This window comes from Asparagus officinalis, chromosome 7 (assembly GCF_001876935.1).
Source record: "Asparagus officinalis chromosome 7, Aspof.V1, whole genome shotgun sequence".
Taxonomy (NCBI): Eukaryota; Viridiplantae; Streptophyta; class Magnoliopsida; order Asparagales; family Asparagaceae; genus Asparagus; species Asparagus officinalis.
In genome coordinates, this window is record NC_033800.1 from 37,977,842 (window position 1) to 37,989,464 (window position 11,623).

Genomic DNA, 11,623 nt, shown 5'->3' on the forward strand with positions numbered 1-11,623 from the left:
CGATAGCCTCCGATCTTGGCTGGGAATATTTTTTTCTTCCCCTTTTTTTTACGTTCTCGGGGAGAAAATAAAAATGAAAAATTCAATTACTATTTATAGTGTTCATTTTCTGTTAACTTTTCCCTCTAATCAAACAGTGTAATAAAAGTTTCTTTTTTATTTTCTTCTTTTCTTTTACCTCCATTTTTAATCAAAAAAAAGGAGGAAATGGTTCCAGCCTCCAAAACCTTAGAAAACGTGCCCCCCCCCCAAGATTTTATCAACGGGTGTTTTGCCCCCAAAAATAAAGATTTTGTTCTCTGAGCCTCCAAAACACAAAACCCAAGAGATTAAAATATATGAAGACCATAATACCCTTCTCTCTCTCTCTCTCTCTCTCTCTCTCTCTCTCTCTCTCTCTCTCTCTCTCTTTCTCTTTATCATGATGTACTGAGATGATAGTTAAAATGATTGATAGATACTATTTTATTATTTTTGTTTTTTATTATTTTCGTTGTTGATGAGGGGAACTAACTGTTTGTATTGGGAGATTTTTTTTTTTTTTTGGTAAATGAAAGATTTTATTCACAAACCAAAATATAGAAGTTAAGTACATCAACAATCTCAGACACTTTGGAATCTGAGAACTAAAACCCAACTAACAAAGAAACTCTCCAACTTCAGTTTACAGGAAATGAAACCATGCCCAGTCTTCATTTGGCAAAGGAGGTTTGTTGAGGATAGTAGTATATATATATCAACTTTAATGTCCCTAATAATTTGGCTAGAGCATCTACTTTTCAATTTGAAAATCCTCTCATTTCGCTCTTTCCAAATGTTGTAAACAACTGCTGAAAGAGCCATTCTTTTCACTCTTAGTTTTGTACCTTTCACCCTTAGACTATTGCAATACCAATCGAGAAGTAATCTCCAATCACATGTCCTCCAATTAAACTTGAGCCATTCCATAACCCCATTCCAACAGTCATAGAGAAACTGCATTCAAAAAACAGATGTTTGTGACTTTCAAATCCTCCTTCACACAGAGAGCAAAGATCGGATTGAATTACCCCTCTCCTGAGCAATCTATCTTTTGTAAGAAGCCTATTTTGAATAGCCAACCACAAAATAAAAGAGTGCTTTGGTAGATTTGAACTCTCTCAAACTGTATTAGTCTAAGGTGCAGATACGTTGACATTAACTGGAGAAAGGATCTTGTACAGCTCAGATAGGTGAATCTTGGAATGTTTGTAACAAGACCTGATGTTCTAAATTAGCATATCAGTCCCTCCTACAAGATTCACAGCTTTATCCCTTGCTTTTAGCAACTGTTTCCATAACCAAGAATCACCAGATTTCACACTCACTTGCCAAATGTTTGATTCTTTTAAGTAGGTGCCATGAACCCATTTAATCCACAAACACTCTTTATTTGAATGCACATACCATAATGTTCTCATTGCAGTGGCTAAATTCCAAGTAATGGCAGAATAAATACCTAGACCCCCTTGATTCTTCCCTGTGCAGACTTTATCCCATGACACAAGTGGAGCCTTGAGACTATGATCAGATCTCCCCCATAAGAAATCTCTGCAAAGATCATCAATTTTCTGTAGGACTTTAGAGGGCAGAATATAACATGAAGTCCAAAAGATTTGAACTCCAAGAATGATGCTTTTAATTATCTGCAGTCTGCCTGCATAGGATAGAGTTCTGTGCTTCTTCCATTCCTGAAATTGATTTGAAATTTTTTGGAACAGGGGATTACAATCAACATAAGATAATCTCTTTGAAATCAGGGGTAAGACAAGATATTTGAATGGTAAAACCCCCTCAGGAAATCCAATGTGATTGAAAATGTCATTCTTGATAGTATCTTCAACTCCACCATAAAATATAGAACACTTTGTGAGATTTGCTTCAAGACCAGAAATAGCTCCAAATTTTTTGACACACTGGTAGATTTTCAGAACTGATTTTACATCCCCCTTACTGAACAAAAGCAGATCATCTGCAAAGATTAGGTGAGAAATCTTGAGACTACCACACTTAGGATAGAATTTAAACTCTCTGTCATTATTCAGTAAGCTCAATTCTCTTGATAGATACTCCATGCCTATAATAAACAAATAGGGGGAGAGAAGATCTCCCTGCCTCAAGCCCCTTGCCCCTTTGAAATAGCCATGATAAGAGCCATTTAGAGAGATGGAATATTTTGGAGTTGAAATACAAGTCATAATCCAATCAACAAAAACTTTAGGAAAACCCAAACCTCTGAGCATTTTATCCAGAAATCCCCAGTTAATTGTGTCAAAAGCCTTTCTAATATCAATATTAAGCATAGCTCTAGGAGATAGATGCTTCATGCCATAGTTTTTAACTAGTTCATGAGCAAGCAATATGTTATTTTGAATTTGCCTACCTTTAACAAATGCACACTGAGATTCACTGATGATAACCCCCATGACAGACTGTATTCTGTTTGCTAGAATCTTTGAGATGAACTTGTAAATGCAATTGCAGCAAGAGATTGGTCGAAAGTCAGCAGGATTTGTAGGACATTTCACCTTAGGAATGAGAGTAATTGCTGTTGAATTGACTGTGCCCAATAATTTTCCAGACTTGAAAAAACCTCCAATAGCTTGAGTGACTTCATCACCTACAATAGACCAAGCAGATTTGTAGAAGGCTGCATTATACCCATCAGGACCTGGTGCCTTATCATCAGGCATGGAAAAGATAGCATTCCTTATCTCTTCTTTTGTAACTGGCTTTGATAATTCTCTGGCTTGAAGATCATTTAGACAGGGGCCTTTATGAATTATGTCAATGTCAGGAGCAATAGATGTGACTGAAGCTCCAAACAAGGACTTATAGTAAGAAACTTACTCCTTAGCAATCTCGTCTCCCTCAGTAATCCTATCACCATTATTGTTGTACAGAATCATAACTCTATTCTGGTGCCTGTTGCTTTTGATTACAGAATGAAAAAATCTTGTGCATCTGTCCCCTTGAAGATTCCAATTGATTCTAGCTTTTTGTTGATAGAATGATAATTCACACTCCAAAAGTTTGTTAAAGGTAGCAATATAACTTTTTTCTTGGTTTATGAGAGTAGCATTAAAAGGGTCAGATAATAAAGCCTTTTGAGTATTATCCAGATCCACCTTTGCTCTAAGAACCTATTCACTGATATTACAGAAATGCCTTTTTTTGAGATCCTTTAGAGCAGTTTTCAGGAGCTTTAGCTTTGAACAGACAAAAAACATGGTGTGACCAACAATAGAAGTATTCCATATGGAGGAGACTGTAGGTAAATAGTTAGCATGCTTGATCCACATCTTGACCAACAATAGAAGTATTCCATATGGAGGAGACTGTAGGTAAATAGTTAGCATGCTTGATCCACATCTTGAAGAATTTGAAAGGCTTCTTACCTTGCGGAGACTGTAGGTAAATAGTTAGCATGCTTGATCCACATCTTGAAGAATTTGAAAGGCTTCTTACCTTGAACTTGATCCTCAAAGATAGAAATAAGGGCAGGAGAGTGATCAGAAAAACTAGGAAGAAGAAATTCTACCTGACTTGAATTATAAGCATTAATCCAGCGATCATTCACTAATGCTCTATCCAATCTACTCCAAACTCTTGTAGTAGCATCTTGCTTATTGTTCCAAGTGAAAAAACATCCAATAGTTTTCAGATGGGCTAGCTGGTTACTATCAATGAAAAGATTAAAATCCCTGGTGTCTGTTTCAGATAGAGTTGCACCACCCAATTTTTCATCATCACTAATCATGGCATTGAAATCCCCACAGAGCAGCCAAGGTAAAGTCCCAAAACCTTGTTGTATCTGGGATAAATCTGACCACAATGACTTTCTCCCATCAGAATGATTGAAACCATAAACAGAGGATATAACAGAATTAAGCCTTCCATCCAGAGATTTAACTGCACATGTAACATGTTGAGCTGAAGAGCCAATGACATATACATCCAAAATATTTGGATCCCACAGTATCATAATCCTGGCTTTATCTGAGCTATTGGCATTAGAGACCCACTTCCAATTAATTGCAATCTTATTAGCTATAGCCTGAACTTTACTCAGCTTTAATTTTGTTTCTAATAGAGCTAAGAAAGAAAGATGATATTGCATTAGGTGTTTCTTAACCAAATGCTGTTTAGGGGATTTATTTAATCCCCTAACATTCCAAAAAGATAGGTTCATAAATTTTCACCCCCTCTATCAATTGTTGAGGGGTCCAATACAGAAATCAAGTTAGTAAGAGGAGAAAAGGGGTTAACTCCTTTACTTTTATTTCTGTGAACTTGAGGCCATGAACTACCAGGGAGTATTGTTTTCTTTTCCTTTGTTAAAGTTCAAAACAGGCTGAACGTGCACAACATGTACAACACTGTTAGCATCAGCTGCAGTGACCACTTCATTTGTATTTTTAGACAGAACTTCAGCTCCAGAATTCACAGAGGAGGTAACAACTTTTCCAAGAAGCTGATTCCTAACAACAGGATTTGCACCTTTATCCAGGACCTCAGATATCTGATCAGTTGCCTGTTTGGAAGAAGTATCAGTTTGAGTCACACTTTCCTTTTGCTTTGGGATCCATTTTTGTAGTGGATAAAACTTTTTACAGAATTTAGTATCATGCCTCTTATAGTGATCACACCATCTAGGCTTAAGTTCATAAAACACTTTCTGAACATATAGTGAACCATCAGGCCCTTGAATAGCAATCTGATCTGGGAGAGGAGATGGCATTTTCACTTCAACAAGAACTCTGGCGTATGCCAGTCTTTGCATATTGGCAGTTAGCATATCAGTAGCTATTGGACGACCAATAATGCTAGATATTTTACTGATCCCCTTAGCAATCCATAAATTCAGTTTTAGAGCTGGTAGCTGAATCCATAATGGATAGATGCAATCATTTAACTTTTCAAAATCATCACCCACAGACCAAGGCTTCAACAACATAGGACGAGAACCAAAAAACCAAGGACCAGATAAAAGAATATTATTCATATCATCTTTGTTTTTAAATTTGAAGAGGAACACCCCAGCTTTAAGAAGGCTAATTTCAGGCTTTGCCAGAGGAGCCCAGACTTTTTGAATGAATCCTTCCATTGCTTTAAATTTAACATTCAAGCCCATCACCTGTCCTACAAGAGAAAATTGCCAGGTAGAAACCCCCTCACTCCACTCTTCTTCATTAAAAGAAACCATATCATTTGACACAGGAGGGATATAGTTCAAATTTAAACCACTACCCTGCTTCCTGTTATCAGCAAAAAAAACTGACCCATCTTCTTTTGGAATTCTCATTTTGGTTATTGAGAACCGGAGATTGAGCATTAGGGATTTTGTCATCCAGTCTACCAGAATCCAAGTTGATAACATCACCTTGATTTTTTGAAATCAATGGAACAGTATCATTACTCGAGTTCAAATTTGTAAACAATGGAGTAGATCTATTATCAGGACACAAATTAGAAATCAACGAAGAATGATCCATAGAATCAAGAAAAAGAGGATTAGATGAGTCTAATCCAAGATCTAGTTCATCAGCCCAAGATACCCTGGATGAAGTTCCTGCACCAGAAATGGGAGATTTACTCAGACTACGAACCTGAACTCCAGCTAAATTTGCTTCACATGGCGGAATACAGGATTCAAGAATTTCTTCCATTGACTTCTTCTTCTTTTCACCTTTTGGACCCGTGGAACCCATTATACTTGAAGAACTATCACCATCATCATCAGATCTAAGCTCAAATTGCCCATCGGGAGAGAGCAAACTCGAGTTAGATGCTCGAAGACTAATGTTGAATAACTTCCTTCCACTATTCTTCTTCTTCTTCCCCATTAGATCTCGGCAGTGGCGCAGATTAGCAGAGAAATAATCGCCTGCTAAAAATATTATGGTTGTATTGGGAGATTGTTAAAGTTACGGGTTAATTGTTAATGTTACGAGTTAATTGTTAAGGTTACGGGTCAATTGTTAAGGTTATGGATCTGTTCTATCTCTCTCTCTCTTTATCATGATGTTACTGTGATGATGTTGAAATGATTGAAAGGGATTTTTATTATTTTTGTTTTTTATTATTTTCGTTGTTAATGAGGAAACTAATTGTTTTTGTTTGTATTGGGAGATTGTTAAGGTTACGGGTTAATTGTTAAGGTTATGGATCGGTTGTTAATGTTATGGGTCAGTTGTTAAGGTTATGGGTCGGTTGTTAAGGTTACAGGTTGGTTGTGATGGTTACACGTTGGAATATATATGTATATATATTTTGAGTGGAATGAATATTTTGGGTCACTTGGCCTAGTGGTAAAGTTTGGGAGTTTGGACAAGAGGTTAGGGGTTCAAACCCCTACAGCCATAATATTTTTAGAATATTCGTTATTAAGGATAATGGTTGATTGTGAAGATTAAGGGTTGGTTGTTAAGGTTACGGATTTGTTGTTAAGGTTACGGGTTTGATGTTAAGGATATGCGTTGGTTGTGAATGTTACGCTTTGGTTGTGAAGTTAACCTACACAACAAACCCGTAACCTTAACAACAAACCCGTAACCTTAACAACAAACCCATAACCTTCACAACCAACCCGTAACATTTATAACCAACCATTATTATTAACAACGAATATTCTAAAAACCCGTAACGGGTTGGTTGTGAAGGTTACGAGTTGGTTGTTAAAGTTACGGGTTTGTTGTTAAGGTTACGGGTTTGTTGTGTAGGTTAACTTCACAACCAAAGCGTTACATTCACAACCAACGCATATCCTTAACAATAAACCCGTAACCTTAACAACAAACCCGTAACCTTAACAACCAACCCGTAATCTTCACAATCAACTATGATTGAAGGAGATTGTTATTTTATTATTTTTGTTTTTTATTATTTTCGTTGTTGATGAGGAAACTAATTATTTTTGTTTGTATTGGGAGATTATTAAGGTTACGGGTTTAGTTGTTAAAGTTACGGGTTGGTTGTGAAGGTTACAGATTTAATTGTTAAGGTTACGGGTTTAATTGTTAAGGTTACGAGTCAGTTGTTAAGGTTACGGGTCGGTTGTTAAGCTAACGGGTTGGTGCTTAAGGTTATGGGTTTAATTGTTAAGATTACGGGTTAGTTGTTAAGGTTACGGGTCGGTTGTGAAGGTTATACGTTTGGATATATATGTATATATATTTTGAGTGGAATGAATATTTTGGGTCACTTGGCCTAGTGGTAAAGTTTAGGAGTTTGGATAAGAGGTTAGGGGTTCAAACCCCTACTGCCACAATATTTTTAGAATATTCGTTGTTAAGGATAATGGTTGATTGTGAAGATTACAGGTTGGATGTTAAGGTTACGGGTTTGTTGTTAAGGTTATGGGTTTGCTGTTGAGGATATGCGTTGGTTGTGAATGTTAAGCTTTGGTTGTGAAGTTAACCTACACAACAAATCCGTAACATTAATAACAAACCCGTAATCTTAACAACCAACCCGTAACTTTCACAACCAACCCGTTACGGGTTTTTAGAATATTCGTTGTTAAGGATACGTGTTGGTTGTTAAGGTTACGAGTTTGTTGTTAAGGTTACGAGTTTGTTGTTAAGGTTACAGGTTTGTTGTTAATGTTACGGGTTTGTTGTGTAGGTTAACTTAACAACTAAAGCATAACATTCATAACCAACGCATATCCTTAACAACAAACCCGTAACCTTAACAACAAGCTCGTAACCTTCACAATCAACCATTATCCTTAACAACAAATATTCTAAAAATATTATGGCTGTAGGGGTTTGAATCCCTAACCTCTTGTCCAAACTCCTAAACTTTACCACTAGGCCAAGTGACCCAAAGTATTCATTCCACTCAAAATATATATACATATATATCCCAACGTGTAACCTTCCCAACCAACCCGTAACCTTAACAACCGACCAATAACCTTAACAACTAACCTGTAACATTAACAACCGATCCATAACCTTAACAATTAACCCGTAACCTTAACAATTAAACCCGTAACCTTAACAATTAAGCCGTAATCTTAACAATCTCTCAATACAAACAAAAACAATTAGTTTCCTCATCAACAACAAAAATAATAAAAAATAAAAATAATAAAATAACAATCCCCTTCAATCATTTCAACATCATCACAGTAACATCACGATAGAGAGAGAGAGAGAAACGATTCATAACCTTAACAATTGACCCGTAACTTTAACAATTAACTTGTAACCTTAACAATTAACCATTAACTTTAACAATCACCCAATACACACAGTTAGTTCCCCTCATCAACAACGAAAATAATAAAAAATAAAAATAATAAAATAATCCCCATCAATTATTTCAACTATCATCTCAGTACATCATGATAAAAAGAGAGAGAGAGAGAGAGAGAGAGAGAGAGAGAGAGAGAGAGAGAGAGAGAGAGGGGTATTATGGTCTTCACATATTTTAATCTCTTGGGTTTTGTGTTTTGGGGGCTCAGAGAATAAAATCTTTATTTTTAGTGGCAAAACACATGTTGACAAAGTCTTGGGGGGGATACGTTTTCTTGGCTTTTGGGGGTTGGAAGCATTTCCCCCCAAAAAAAAAACATAACCTTTGAAATGATAATTTTTTTCAATGACCATTTTTCCGTCCTGCTTGCCCACTATCTTATCCACCCGTACCCATCAATTCATTGAAATGGGCGTTTGGCTAGTTTAATTACAATTTAAAACAAACTAATGGGTCTTAAATGAACGATATTGTATATCCAATGGAGATGAACTAAATAATTAAAATTGTTCAGTTATTATCTTGTTCGATATTCGATCATATTCAACTCGATAGTTCATTTAACTGTAAATAAATATTTTTTTAGTATTTGTCTCATAAAGGAATAGAATGTAATCAAGGTATATTCATTCGATTGATTATTGAAAGTTCATTTATATATGCTTTACATTATATTCCTCTAATTAATTTATTATAGAATATTTATCCTTTAAAGTTGCACTTGAAAAATTTCCCATGTCCACATATATAATAACAAAATATTTATTGGAAATAAATTATTATATAAATTTTATTGTAGATTACATTTTTAAGTTGCTAAAAAGATTTGATAGAAAATGAATTCATATAGATCTAAAATCTATAATGAGATGTTTTTCTGCTTCTTATGTTGCATTATAATAATTTTTATGTTAATATTATTATTAATAAATATATTTGTGACTATATGAATTTAATAATTTTAGTAATGAGATATCAACATAATCATTAAGTAACCATGCAACATGTAAAAAGAAAATATAATAAATAATATACTAACACAAGATTCAAACCCATGAATCTAGATTAAAGAAGCAAGTATCTCAACCAAGTGTGCTAGCAAATATTCATGAATATTTACCAAATAGCTAGTTAATATATCAAATCAAATTTAAACATTTCACAGTTTGGAGAAAATCCTGCTACCATCCCCAAATTGGCTGACAGTAAGAATTCTGGTAATTCTTTCCTATCTCTTGTAGATTTAGATGCTGACCCCTCTACTATTGATAGAGGGAGATTGTTTTTCAATGAACTTATCTTTTTGGAATGTGAGAGGGTTAAATAAACCCTCTAAACAATTGATGATTAAGCAGCACCTACAGTTTTATCATCTGCCTTTTATCTCTCTTCTGGAAACAAAGATTAAGGAATCTAATATCAAAGATGTTGCAAAAAGAATTGCTAAAGAATGGGATTGGATTTCTAATGTGAGTAACTCTGAGAAGGCTAGGATTCTCATTTTGTGGGATCCTAATATCCTAGTTATTCAGCAGATGAACCTCTCTAGCCAGCAGATTACTTGTAGAGTCAACTCTATTGATGGTAGATTTTCATGTGTCATATCATCAGTGTATGGATACAACAATATCCAAGCTAGAAAGGGCTTATGGGAAGAATTATCTCTTATACACAGATCAATTGGCAATCTGCCTTGGATTATATGTGGAGATTTTAATACAATGTTAAACAGTGAAGAGAAACTTGGTGGCTCAACACTAACAGATGCTGATACAATAGATTTCAGTTCTTTTATTGATGATTGCCAGTTCTCTCACTTAAAAACAATAGGGTGTTTTTTTACATGGAACAACAAACAAGACCAGGATACTAGAGTCTGGAGTCGTTTGGACAGAGCTCTAGTAAATGACAATTGGATTCAGCAGCTAAACTCTAGTCATGTGGAGTTTATGGTGCCAAGATTATCTGATCATTCCCTTGCTGTAGTCTCGGTTTATGAAGACTCCTCTTATGGTAAAAAGCCATTCATGTTTTTTAATATGTGGACAAAGCATGATGATTTCCTTACCACTGTATCTAGTATTTGGAAAACTCCTATCAATGGTTGTCATATGTACTCTGTCTTTTCTAAACTTAAAAAGTTGAAAGGAGCTTTGAAGGTTCTGAACAGGAGACATTTTGGTAATATCAGTGAACAAGTCCTAAGAGCAAAGTCTGAGATGGAGGTAATTCAAAAGAAAATCCAGGATGATCCCCTCAATTCTGCTCTTATCAGTCAGCAAAGGAAATCTGTTGCCTTATATACTAAGCTCTTAGATCATGAAATTTCCTTCTATCAGCAAAAAGCAAGGACTGCCTGGTGCATTCAAGGTGACAGGAATTCTAAGCTTTTTCACTCAGCCATTAAAGCCAACAGACATAACAATAGAGTTCTTGTACTATATAATAACCAGGGAGAAAGAATTACTTATGGAGAAGAGATAACTAAGGAGTTCATCTCTTATTACAAAAACTTGATGGGGACAGCTATTCATACTGCAAAAACTGATAGGCATGTTATTCAAAATGGAACATGTCTGAGTTCTTTCCAAGCCAGTGAACTATCTAAGCCAGTCACAAGTGAAGAAATAAGAGGTGCAATTTTCTCAATGGCAGATAATAAGGCCCCAGGGCCTGATGGTTTTGGTGCATTTTTTTACAAATCGGCTTGGCCCATCATAGGGGATGAAATCATTTCAGCAATTGGAGAATTCTTTAAAACTGGCAAAATGTTGGGAGCTATTAATTCCACATCAATTACACTTATTCCAAAAATGCAATGTCCTAAAACTCCAGCAGATTTCAGGCCTATTTCCTACTGTAACTGCCTCTATAAAATCATTTCAAAAATTCTGGCATCTAGAATACAGTCTGTTATGGGGAGTTTAGTCAATGAATCTCAAAGTGCATTTGTGAAGGGTAGACAAATATCAAACAACATCTTACTTGCACATGAGCTTGTTAAAAACTATGGAAGGAAACATCTGTCACCTAGGGTGATGATCAACATTGATATAAGTAAGGCTTTTGATTCAATTAGCTGGGATTTCCTGCAGGACATTATGAAAGGTCTGGGCTTCCCTCTGATATTTGTTAAATGGATCATGAGCTGTATCTCTTCACCTAATTACTCTATCTCCCTGAATGGTAGTCTGCATGGTTTCTTTAAGGGGGAAAGAGGATTAAGGCAAGGGGATCCTCTCTCCCCCTACCTCTTCATCCTTTTTTTTTTGGTCAGTGAACTTAAATTTTATTCATTTTCCAAATTGAGAATGAGAAGTACAACTAAGTGCCAGAAAAT